We start from the raw sequence: 11,514 nt of genomic DNA on the forward strand, positions 1-11,514 counted from the left end.
TGGAGTCATAGACAGTGCCTGAGTGCACTCTGGTCTATCTTGCCACCCAAGTAAACTTGCACAACAATATTCAGGTTACTCCCAGTCCAAAAGGATCAATCATTTACCCCAAGTCAGTTACACCTAAGATGCTATACCAAAACAAGGATTATTATTATTATACTATTATAATAAATTAACTAAAGGTTTATTAACCAAGAAAAAGAAATGAGAGTTATTTACAAGGTTAAAGTTGGTAAATATACACACAAATGTATTACAGTCTTAAGTTTCAAAAGATGATAGAAGCTGCTGTAATATGCAATCATGTCCTCTCAGGGTCCAAGTAGCATAAACACACAGTTCCTTCTTGTCAGGGATTTTTATTCCCTTCCCCCAGAGTTCAAGCTGATGGGATAAGGCCACCTTCATGTCTCCTCTTCATGGGTGTGGGGGGAGCAAGCAACAGTCTTCTGTCCTCTGATGTTCCCTAATGGCTTTTCTGGTGTCTATGGGCCTTGTCTTGGGCAGGAGATGACACCTCTTGCAGAAGTTGGCAGTGCTTCTCTCCTTACTGTGGGGGTTTACAGTTTCAGAGCAAACTCTTAAATATTACCTTACAACATGGGATACAGATATTATAAGTAAGATTAATTCATGCAGCAACTCACAAGCATTTCATAAATTCTAAATGCTAAAAACATTCTTAAAAACTTAACATCTATTTTAACAATGCTAACACACAGGTGAGCCAGACTCAGTTTTCAATGAGGCCTAGGGGACTTGATATGAGCTGTGACCTGGTCTCCCACTGTTATACAACAATGAAAATTTAAATCACTAAAAATGTATTTAAAAATGCTTAAAACCTATAATTTTGCACCATGAAAATTTAATTGATAAAAATAGCAAATAAAACATTGATATTACTCATGAAAATAATTTAAAAAATGAATTCTGCCAGTTCTTCATTTACATATTATATACACATATGTGCATGAACGTGCATGTGTGTGTGTGTAAAAGCTCATCCCATACAAGATAGCTATTATTCCATTTTTGTCTCCAGCACAATCCCTTGTCTTCTCTCTGGCCTTTCAGACCAGGAATCTTTAAAAGTGTTGAGCCTAAATAGGCTCGGCTGAATCTAGTTTACCTCCCATCTGGGAGTGCCATTCTGAGGTGCCTCTGAATGCTGGCCAGGATTAATTCTGGAAGCCCCAGGACATTATGTGGCTTGACAGTGCCTTTCTCCAGAAATACCAGTGGGATGGGCTGGGCACCCACAGGGTTTTGGGTCTTCTGTAGAGAGGCCTGAAGACCTCTACACACATCAGAAACTCCTGTACTAGGTGATCTTTTCTGGACTGTGTGGCTATTTTTTAGGCTGTCCATAGCAAATCATATAACTTTCTCTGCCTGCTTCCAGAGCTATGGACTGTCCTGACTGGTTTCTTTGAACTGTTCAATATGCTTATATGCCCTACATTAAGTTTTGGCTTAATCATTCACTTACCATGTTGATTAAGAAACTGTTATAAATCTCTTAAATTAAGGGTTTATAAATAATAATAATCAGATATTATTTATTTTTACTTTCAGGTGATAGTATAATAAGTATTATCATTTTTTGGTTTTGTTTTGCATTTGGTTAGCACTCTGGAGATGCTTTTTCTTCTTGGAGACTGGTTGTCACATATAAACTAGGTTTATATTTAAGGCCTTCCTTTTAAACTGAGCAAACAAAATTACAAGTATATATTATTAAGCTTTGTGAAATGCAGATATCTTTTCCTGTTATGGGAATTGGCATGTTCAATATTTCTATAGTCTGATTGTCTCTGTAAACTATTTAATCTCATCTTCATAAATTACAGAGTCAGTAAACAGGAGAATAGGGAAATACCCAGCAAATCAAATTATAGTACTTTAAAGAAGTCAAAACAAAATACTATAATTGCCGCATCTTTCAAAAGAGAAACTTTACAGTTGTACTAGCTCATGTTTATTACACAGATTTTATATGTTTATGCAGTGTAGTTATAGATTAAATCATTCAAGATCAAGTGTTTGGTGCAAAGTGCAATTTTATTGAGGGTTGCTCTTTGCAATATAAACCAAGATAGTAAAGCTCCTTCACAAAAATACTACTTTATAGTATGTAAAGTATGGGACTATTTTATTTACTATATTTTCATTTCAACAATAAGGACATTAACTGTCATAACTTATTTTAATATTTCTCTTTGTTCTTCTGACAGAACATCAAACGTTAGGTACCTTTGAGACAATTTTGATGCAGTAAATCACTGAAATTACTTACGTAACAATTAGTATTTTGGGCCATCCACTACCCTTGCAATGCTGATCAGTGTTGTTAAGGAGAGCTGGATGTTTTACTTCCTCTTCCAAAAAAGTTTGAGAATGCTTAAAATTCATCTATGTGTCATTGCTTGGTCTGGGTCATTTTTTGTATCAGTTAGACTGGATTGTAAAATCTTTGAAGTAAATACCATTTCCCAATATGTGTTTCTGCACCAACTAACACAGAGGGTCCTGATCAGGGCTTGTAAGTGCTATTGGATTCGTGCTACTGGAATGTCAGGCCTAAATAATAATAATTAATGTACTTATTCCCATTAGTCTTATGTAGATTGCACAAACATTTATCTGTAATAAACCTTTGCTTATAGATATGGAATCTTTATTTATTATTATTAATTACTTGTATTGCTGTAGCATCAGAGAATGAGGCCCCATTGTGCTGGGCACTGTACAAACAGAATTATAGACAGTCTCTTCCCCAAAGAAATTCCAGAACAGGTGAAGGACAAGGGAAAGGGTCATAACCCAAAGCAGAGTAATGTTTTGCAAATATCATGTTAATTCCATTTTTTTTAAGATGGTTACATTATTTGGGTTAGGAGGTGATTATCTAACCAGGAAGACAAAGGAGGAGAGAGAAGATATAGAAGGGAGGGAGTAAGGAGAGACAGGGCATAGGGAAGAGGGAGGCAAGGGAATCATGAAAGGCAGATGGAATGAGGGGGAAGTGAAGAGGCTGTGATGAGGGGGGTCAGAGGAAATAATCAATCAGCACAGAGGAGAGAATCCTCAGCTTCAAAATGGTAGAAAGCAGACTGATGACATCATCTGTGTCTGACAGTCCCTGCTGCAGAAGCCTGTGCTTGTTCCTACTGGTTTGAATTTCTCTGGCCCTTCCCTGGAATTCCTTCTGTCGCAGGAAGTATATGTAAATAGTGAGTTAATAGACACAATCCCAGTAGATGACACTAAAGCAGGGGTCAGCAACCTCTGGCATGCGGCTCGCCAGGGTAAGCACCCTGGTGGGCCGGGCCAGTTTGTTTATCTGCCACGTCTGCAGGTTCAGCTGATCGCAGCTCCCACTGGCTGCGGTTCGCCGTCCTAGGCCAATGGGGGTGGCGGGAAGCCACGGCCAGTACATCCCTCGCCCACGCTGCTTCCCGCCGCCCCCATTGGCCTGAGACGGCGAACCGCGGCCAGTGGGAGCCACGGTCGGCTGAACCTACCGATGTGGCAGGTAAACAAACTGGCCCGGCCAGCCAGGGTAAGCACCCTGGCGAGCCGCATGCCAGAGGTTGTGTACCCCTGCACTAAAGATTAGGTAGCACAATTCCTCAGGTTTTTTAGGACCAATAAAACTTGAGAACTGCAAACCCATGATGCTGTTTATACACAGTTCTTAGTATCTTTCTTCCCCAAGCACACATGGCTCAAGGGAGAGGGTTGCCACATGGGTCTGAGTGCTCCCCTGCGGGAATGGAGGTCATCCCTGCACAGATTTGGATACCAAGGAATCTGGGAAGGGAGATGGCCCTAGGGCAGTCCCATTTTACCCACTCCTTTCCTGATGTTGCAGTATCTTCTGAGACTTCTGAGTCTGTTCCTGTCAACTTGAGTTTTTCTGTGTCCACCCCTTCCCCTCATTAGTTCCTTTAATGATGACACCGATTGAAACTGATTAGTACTATTGCACTCTTGCAAAACCCACCCAAGTAGACAGATGCCATAAAAGCAATTTCCTACTATTTGTTTCCTTACTAAAGCCTTGGTATATTAATAGTTTGCCATTCTAGGCTGAAAAAAAAGCTATAGTAGTTTGTGGTGTCCTGGTTGGCATACCTGTCGATCCGCACAGTCATCAGTTCTGCAAACGAAGGCAGTCTGAGCATAAGGAAAAGTCACCTTAGCTGCACTGGCACAAATGCTGAGCCAAGAATACTGCATCCTACTTCACCTCAATGGCCCCTATATCTACAACTCAATCCTGGCTCAGCTCAGAATCACTGAGAGCAAGACAGTTCCAGCTCAGCAATGTCACATTCCTTTCGCTGCTAGAGCTATCTCTGCCAACAAACTTCAGACATTTGTATAAGCAACTGCTCTCTTCCTGGGGAAAGCATCAGATGGAGCCTAAGCACAACTTGGGTTGTACCAAGTGCAATAATTAGCTTACAAAATAATACTAATTCAACCTTATTTTATTGTCGCTAAATTGAACACACCAGTACCATAACAATAGTGAGCGTGGTCAGCATTTGGAGAAGATGGAGTGTGTTATGTAATTTTTGTAATCAACTAAGGACCAGAATAGACTGTCTATGAAGGAATCTAATTGATTTTGAGTAGAAGAATAGACATGCTGGAAACATGAGATGCTGGAAATGAAATTATGTGAAAGGGGAACCCTGACAATTATTAAGTGAGCCCTTTTACCATACAAAATTAAGTTTCTGTGTGGGACATTATTAGCCAGATTTCCAAAAGTGCTTGAGAAGAGTGGAGGCTGTTGAGGGTTTGGAGGGGCTGAGCTATATTGAATATCTGGTCTCATGCCTGCCATTGTATCATTTGATTATATAGCATTCAAACTATAAAAGAAAATCTTGGTGAAGTCTGTCATATAAAAGATTATAATTAGCAAGGTATATAGAAGGAGAGAATCTTGTTGCTACATACAGTCCTGAAACTTTAAGACCTCCCCGTCCCTAGTCCTACAGAAAAAAGTATCTTTTTTAACGTGAACTCAGAAATATTCCAAAGCATTCAAATTGCTGGGCAAAAAATGCCTTTCAGAACAAGTGGAATTTTAATGCTCCAGAACTGCAAATATCCCTGGTTAGGATTTTTTTCTACAGACTGTTTTAGTTATGACAGTTATCTTTTAGTCCAACAGATTCTCTGTAAAACATCTTTTAAGCTTCACTGAGTTATCCTTATCAGAATGAAGAGCTAAACCTACAGCCATTATCACAAGGTTTCAGAAACACTGGCTGTCAGTAACTAGGTGGAGATTATATTAATTTGCTTGCCTTAGGCTTTTGATATAACTATTTATTTAACATTTTGCTACTTATTAAAGTAAGGGAAGGGAAAGGTGGATAATGAAATATTTTAGTTCTCTCTTCACAGCCAATGTCACAATCTCCTGTGGTACTTTCTCCAGATTTTTAATACTGGCATATTTTACTTGAATCCATCATGATGGTATCATTACTGTTTTAGTCCTATTTACTGTACTGCATTTCTAATACGTTTTCTTTCTAATAATCTCCCTTTATAGACATACAATATACTCCAATAGACACCATACCTTTAATTACAGATAATATTCTATTTAAAAGCCTGGCAAAAAGTGATAATTGTGTATTAGTGTGAGATGAAAAAAATATGGTGTTCTAAAGCAAGACTACAGTATGCCAATTCAACTGCTACAATCTGGTATAGACTGAATTTATTCTAAGACGTCACTGGGTACCATACAAAGAACTTCAAGAAGTCTGTTTAAAAGATACATCTCCGATCCGTGCCCCACCCTTCTTATCTCAAAAGACCTACACAAACACCAAAACAATAACAATAGTTAAAAAAATACAAATAGAAGGCCACACCATCACCTGGTGTAAATTGGTGTTGATCCATTGATTTATGCTGATTTACATCTGTTGAGGTTCTGGCTCTAAGTATCCCATAATGTTTCCTCTATCATAGAATTTAATAAATATTGGGCCCAAGTTTTAAATGTACCTAGATCCTACCATCTTTTTTTAAAGGTGCAATCAGCTGCTAAAATGCCTAAATAGTAGATAGCAGGCTTTTTGCAGCTATTTCTGTCATTTCACTTGGTTTTCACTTGGTTTTATTTGTTCAACTTACTTATTTTGTATTCCTAACATTCCTAGTATAAAAATAATTCCAAAATGTTCTTTCTTTCCCATCCATAAAAATCACAATGGAATGGATATGCTTTCAATTTTAATTATAGTAACTCACTGTCTCTTAGAGCTCACAACTATAGGTATGATAGGCTATTAGAGTAGATTCAATTTCTCTGCTGTAGTACTGCATTCATATGACACAGTCACTTTTTCAAACTTTATTTTTTACATTGAGCATTAGAGAATTCATAAGGAATTAGGTAAAGAAGTGTCACTTTCTCTTACAGGTGTTAGATATATACACATTCTAGTTCAAAGAATGGGCTAGTACATTTGTTAACTCATAGAACAATGACAATGGTCTCACAGACAAACAATTTCACCACAATGACAGGATGAAACCCTCCAATTCTCAGTTTGATGCTATTAGCATTTTCTGCCAGACCAGTTCATTCAATTTGCCCCAACACTCTGTCTAGTTAAAATTCTGTTCCTTTAAATGAAACCAAGATTGTAGTCTCATTTTTGCCGGTCTTGCTTCAATTACTGGATTATTGAAGATTGTGTGGAAGGAACTCTACACAAGGAATCATGAAAATGTCCCAATGTCACATGAAATTTTGTTAATACTAACTCTCAGATTCTTCTAATTAAGAAGATGAGATTACACTACTGTGTCCCTCAGGAGGCTAATGCCTTTTCCATCTGACAATTTATGCCACAGGAAATAAAGCAGGGTAGGTGGTCAAATGATTGCAATTCTTACCTGGATTGTGAAATTACTTTGAAAAGCATTATGCCCTTGGTTGTAGTTGATGGATTATCCATTCAGTATTTCAGGTCTTTGTTTATCTATTATTGACCAAGAAAATGATGAGTTACAGATGGTCCAGTTTTTTTGCATCACTAAGGAAGAGTGCAACAGTTCCTTTGCTTTTATACATGCAAGCAAAGTTTTCAATGAAAGCATAGAAATAATTACTGTGCATCAGAATCATACTCCACATGCATGAAGTTAGGGACATATCTGAGCACTCAGTGCATGTTAGATTTAAGAATCAGGAAAATATATTAAGGTAACAGATGGAGAAATAATATTTTAATCTGGATGTGAATTTGGGCTTGCCAGTATGGCTGGCTTGCCTTCATTATATTTGGCTATAACACAAGGAACCTACAGGCCAATATCCTCTAAGATTGGGTTCTCAAAGTGGGGCTTGTGACCCCCTCGGGTCACAAGGTTATTACACGGGAGGTCACAAGCTGTCAGCATCCACCCCCAAACTCTGCTTCGCCTCCAGCATTTATAATAGTAAATATAAAAAAAAGTTTTTAATTTATAAAGGCGATCACACTCAGAGGCTTGCTATGTGAAAGGGGTCATCAGTACAAAAGTTTTGTTCTAAGACATTAGCTTAAGCAAGTTAGCATAAGTATATTTAAGTACAGTAGGCCTGTGATCTTTGGCATAGATATATGGTTTGGCAGTTACCCTTAGATTTTGGGGAACTTTGAATAGCTTGCTTAGTAGCAGGAGTTGGAACTTAATGGTAACACAACCGCAGGAACATGGAATCTGCTTGAGTAAGAGATGACAAATATGATAATGAGTTACAATTGCATTAATGTGTATTAATATGTTAATCTATAGGATAAGTACACCCCAGTATTCTGAGGGCGAGGAAGTTAGATTTGAGCATGGAAGCCTGAATATTCATGATAGTTTTCTGCCCTATAATAGGGCAAACCATCATGTGGAGTAGCTAGCTTTCCATCATTTGACCCTGCAGCTCTATTGTTATCTACCATCAATGATGGTCATAGACGGACCTAGACCATTGAACTCATTGGCATGCCAGAGACAGAGCTGGTCCTTTGTCTCTAACCACCAGGACCTCAAGGAAGGGTATAAGTGTGCAAATCTAAGAGCATATGCAAAGAATGATACCACATATGTCCCAAACACTGTATTATCCCTATCTGTTTATGTGGCTTGGAGCTTCTCTGACTTTTTCCTGATTTGAATAAAAATCTCTAAAGTGCTGCTCTGCCTTCAGGGTGTTTCCTTGCCATGCACTCCAAGGTTCCCTACAAAATATTGAATTCGGTTTTAGTTCTGTGTGGCCTGATTCTGGGACAAGAACCCTACTATCCTCAGTTCATTAATCAGATCACTTAGTAACCGATAGAAGTATTTTTAACCACTGAAAGGATCAGGCAACAGTGCCCAGCAACCTGGCGTGTAAATTTCCAGCACTCCAGCCTGCCTCACATTAAGTGGCCACAAGGACCGTGCTACTGCACGCTAAAAGTTCCATAGATCAAAGCACATTACAGAACATTTAGAGCATGATGGCAGGGTACACATGGCCACTTAGTGCACAGCAGGCTAGAGTGCTGTAGATTTATACTCTGGCTTGCTGCATACTAAGTTGCCTTATAGACATGTCCTTAGAAAAATCACTGACTTTATTAAGAGTAGGCAATGAACTGAAATGCCATAAGCAAACTGGAGAAGGAGAACTGCAGTTTTGTCAGTTTCCACAGACACTCCATCCACCAGATCTCTCCAAACAACAACTACATACTGTGGCAAAGTTCCTCCTCTCCTCTAGTAGGTCCTGCGCTTATTGGCGGACTTCCTCCCCTCAGTGGTCTTCCCCTTGGATGAAACCCACAGTCTGGATCAACTCCTCCTATGTCTGATTAGGAGTAGTGAGGCTTGGGGGGAACCCAAGCCCACCCTCTCCTCCGGGTTCCAGCCCAGGGCCCTGTGAATTGCAGCAGTCTCTATAGTGCTACTTGTAACCGCTGCTTGACCGCTACAGCTCCCTGGGCTACTTCCCCATAGCCTCCTTCAAACACCTTCTTTATCCTCACCATAGGATCCTCCTGGTGTCTGATACTGCTTGATTGTATGGTGTTTCCTCAATCCTCCAGTAGTACACCCTCTCAGTTCTTAGTTCCTTGTGTTTCTGACTCCCAGCTCCTCAGTCACACTTCCTTCCTCTGGCTCCTCCTCCCTGGACTGGAGTGAGCTCCCCTTTTTATACCAGGTGCCCTGATTAGCCTGCCCTGATTGGCTGCAGGTGCTCCAATCAATGTAGCTCTCTCCGGTGCCTTCTAGAAAGTTCTTAATTGTTCCCAGGTGCCTTGATTACCCTGGAGCAACTGCCATTTTGGTTCCCATGGTACTAGGGATTTGCTTAGCCTGGGGCTAACATACCTGTTCCTCAGTACTTTTCTGTACTCCATCACAATACTCAGCCCAAACCTCATTGGCATGGCCATATCCTGAGGATATGACATTGCTGCTAGGAAAAAAAGTAGCTTTATACAGTGTAAACCTCCCATATCTGTCTCATCATAATTGAGTGATGGTATGATAGAAGAAAGGGTACCTCCTATGTGACAATCGGTTGTGGCTGGGGTTGGCCTGAGCCAAAAAATCCAGTGGTAGCTTAGAATTGCAATAACTCAGCAGCCTCCTATCATTGCAAATCCACATTGTCCTCAACTTAGTGACACCAGAGGCTCATTATCTGACTCAACTTTTTAAATATCAGTTGCTCCAACCTGATTGTTTTCTGTGGCAACATCAGAACGTAGGTTGGCTATGATTCCTCTCAGCTGTCCATTAAATAAGTGACTGCCAAACTGGAGCCAGGATTCTTCATATCCAGCTCCTTTTTTCCAGCAGTCAGTGTTTCTTCAGTAGAGAACTTTCATGGCTGGAGAGAGGTTGGAGATTAGCTGGTTAGAGACTGCCTTCTGCTCTCTGCTAGCCATCATGCCTGAGTCAGTTTGCATGGTATGGGTTGATGCTGAGCCTTGTGCTGCCACATCAGGAAAATCAGTTAGCAGGTAGAATAAATGGGTCCTTTTATGATGTGGTTCTACCACCATCAGAGGTCTGACAAGCAGTGGCCATACCCAGGTGGGAAAAATAAATTTGGAAGAACTATCAGGATAGGTACAGCCATGTGGCGGCTAGGGGGACAAGTCCAGGCATCTTGGGCTGAACAGTCTTCTTTCTTCTCACACACAGAGTAACCCTTTGGCTGCTGAGGCAGAACATCTTTCAGCAAGTGGACAAGTTGAGTCAGTAGTGTGTAGAGGAGGTGGAGGATGGGATTATAAAGAGGAGGAGATGCTCCAGGCTTTGCCACCCTGACAGGGTCCCCTACCTGCTACATTACAGGTCCCCTCCCCACCCCACAGCTCTGGAGAGGCTGTTTTGTGTCTGGGGCTCCTCCCACTCCCACAGTCTTTTTTCCTCACAGGAATTGGGTTGTGCCCAGCCCCTCCCTGCTGTAGTTGCTGGTGGGGCTAGATCCTGGGCAGGGGGCAGAGGGAGGGGACTCCCCAAATATCAGGGAGCTGCAGAGGCAACCAGTATGCAGCACTGGTTTATGCATTGGAGGCTGGTCCCCGTGTGAGAAGCCCCACTCAGGGGAAAAGGCTGCACTAACCCACACTCACCACTCAGCCTGGCCCCTCAATGTGTGACCAGTCTGATTTGGGGGATCCCTAACCCCTCCCCCAACCACCTCTTCATACAGTTGGTAAGAAGCACACTCCCCTCCTCCACCCTACCCAAATGGTGACCCTGGTCACAATGGAAGGGTGGTTGGCCCAAATTTAAGTGGCATTCTGCCCCCTGCCCTCAAAAGTTTGACTTACCACCCCTAGTTGAGAACCCCTGTACTAAAGCCTTACCTCAGATGCTCTCAAAGGATGCTCCAAAATTCTCATGCTCCAAGAGTAAACATCAATGAAGAACCTTATCATGTTCTATAGATAGCAAAAGACACCTTCACTGTTTTTAAAAAGGATACTGAGTCAGTATGAGTCTCTTTTTGACCTTGTAGTACATCTGCTAGGTGCTTTGCATTAATTATGATCAAAGAATGCTGTTTAGCAGCTATGAAGCCATACAAAATAGTTCTGCATGGAGAAATCAAATAGCCAACTATAGGAGCCTGTAGCTGCCTAAATGTGGTGCTAGAGGAATTTGTTGCTATTTTCCTGTGTTTTACTCATTGCCTTTGCTCAGTATGACTAATATGCTCCCAGAGCTCCCTGCTAACAAACCTCAGGAAAAGGATGCTTCATACACCTATTCACTTACACAGTAAGTTATTAACTCTCACTAAGTGAGTATTGGGATGCTTACAGTGGTTGAGCCTAAGTAGATAATAAAGAAGTCTATAGGGATCTGTATGCTACTGTGGAGGTACTACAATAAAGAAAGCTTGATTCTGTATTAACCTCAGTGATTGTATCTCTGTCTGCACCTTGGTAACCTTATCTGAACCTTTACACCACTTCACCT

The 11,514-nt window shown here is 40.9% G+C and overlaps 1 long non-coding RNA gene across 1 annotated transcript; it reads right to left on the reverse strand.

The window, feature by feature from the left end:
• Positions 1-314: 314 nt before the first annotated feature.
• Positions 315-10,968, reverse strand: LOC123366719. The gene is made up of 4 exons (XR_006578167.1): positions 10,899-10,968; positions 9,756-9,910; positions 6,946-7,031; positions 315-595 (listed from the first exon to the last, which is right to left on the reverse strand). It is a non-coding gene; the product is annotated as an uncharacterized LOC123366719 (long non-coding RNA).
• Between the last annotated feature and the right edge of the window lie 546 nt (positions 10,969-11,514).

Source organism: Mauremys mutica, chromosome 1, assembly GCF_020497125.1.
Source record: "Mauremys mutica isolate MM-2020 ecotype Southern chromosome 1, ASM2049712v1, whole genome shotgun sequence".
NCBI lineage: Eukaryota > Metazoa > Chordata > Testudines > Geoemydidae > Mauremys > Mauremys mutica.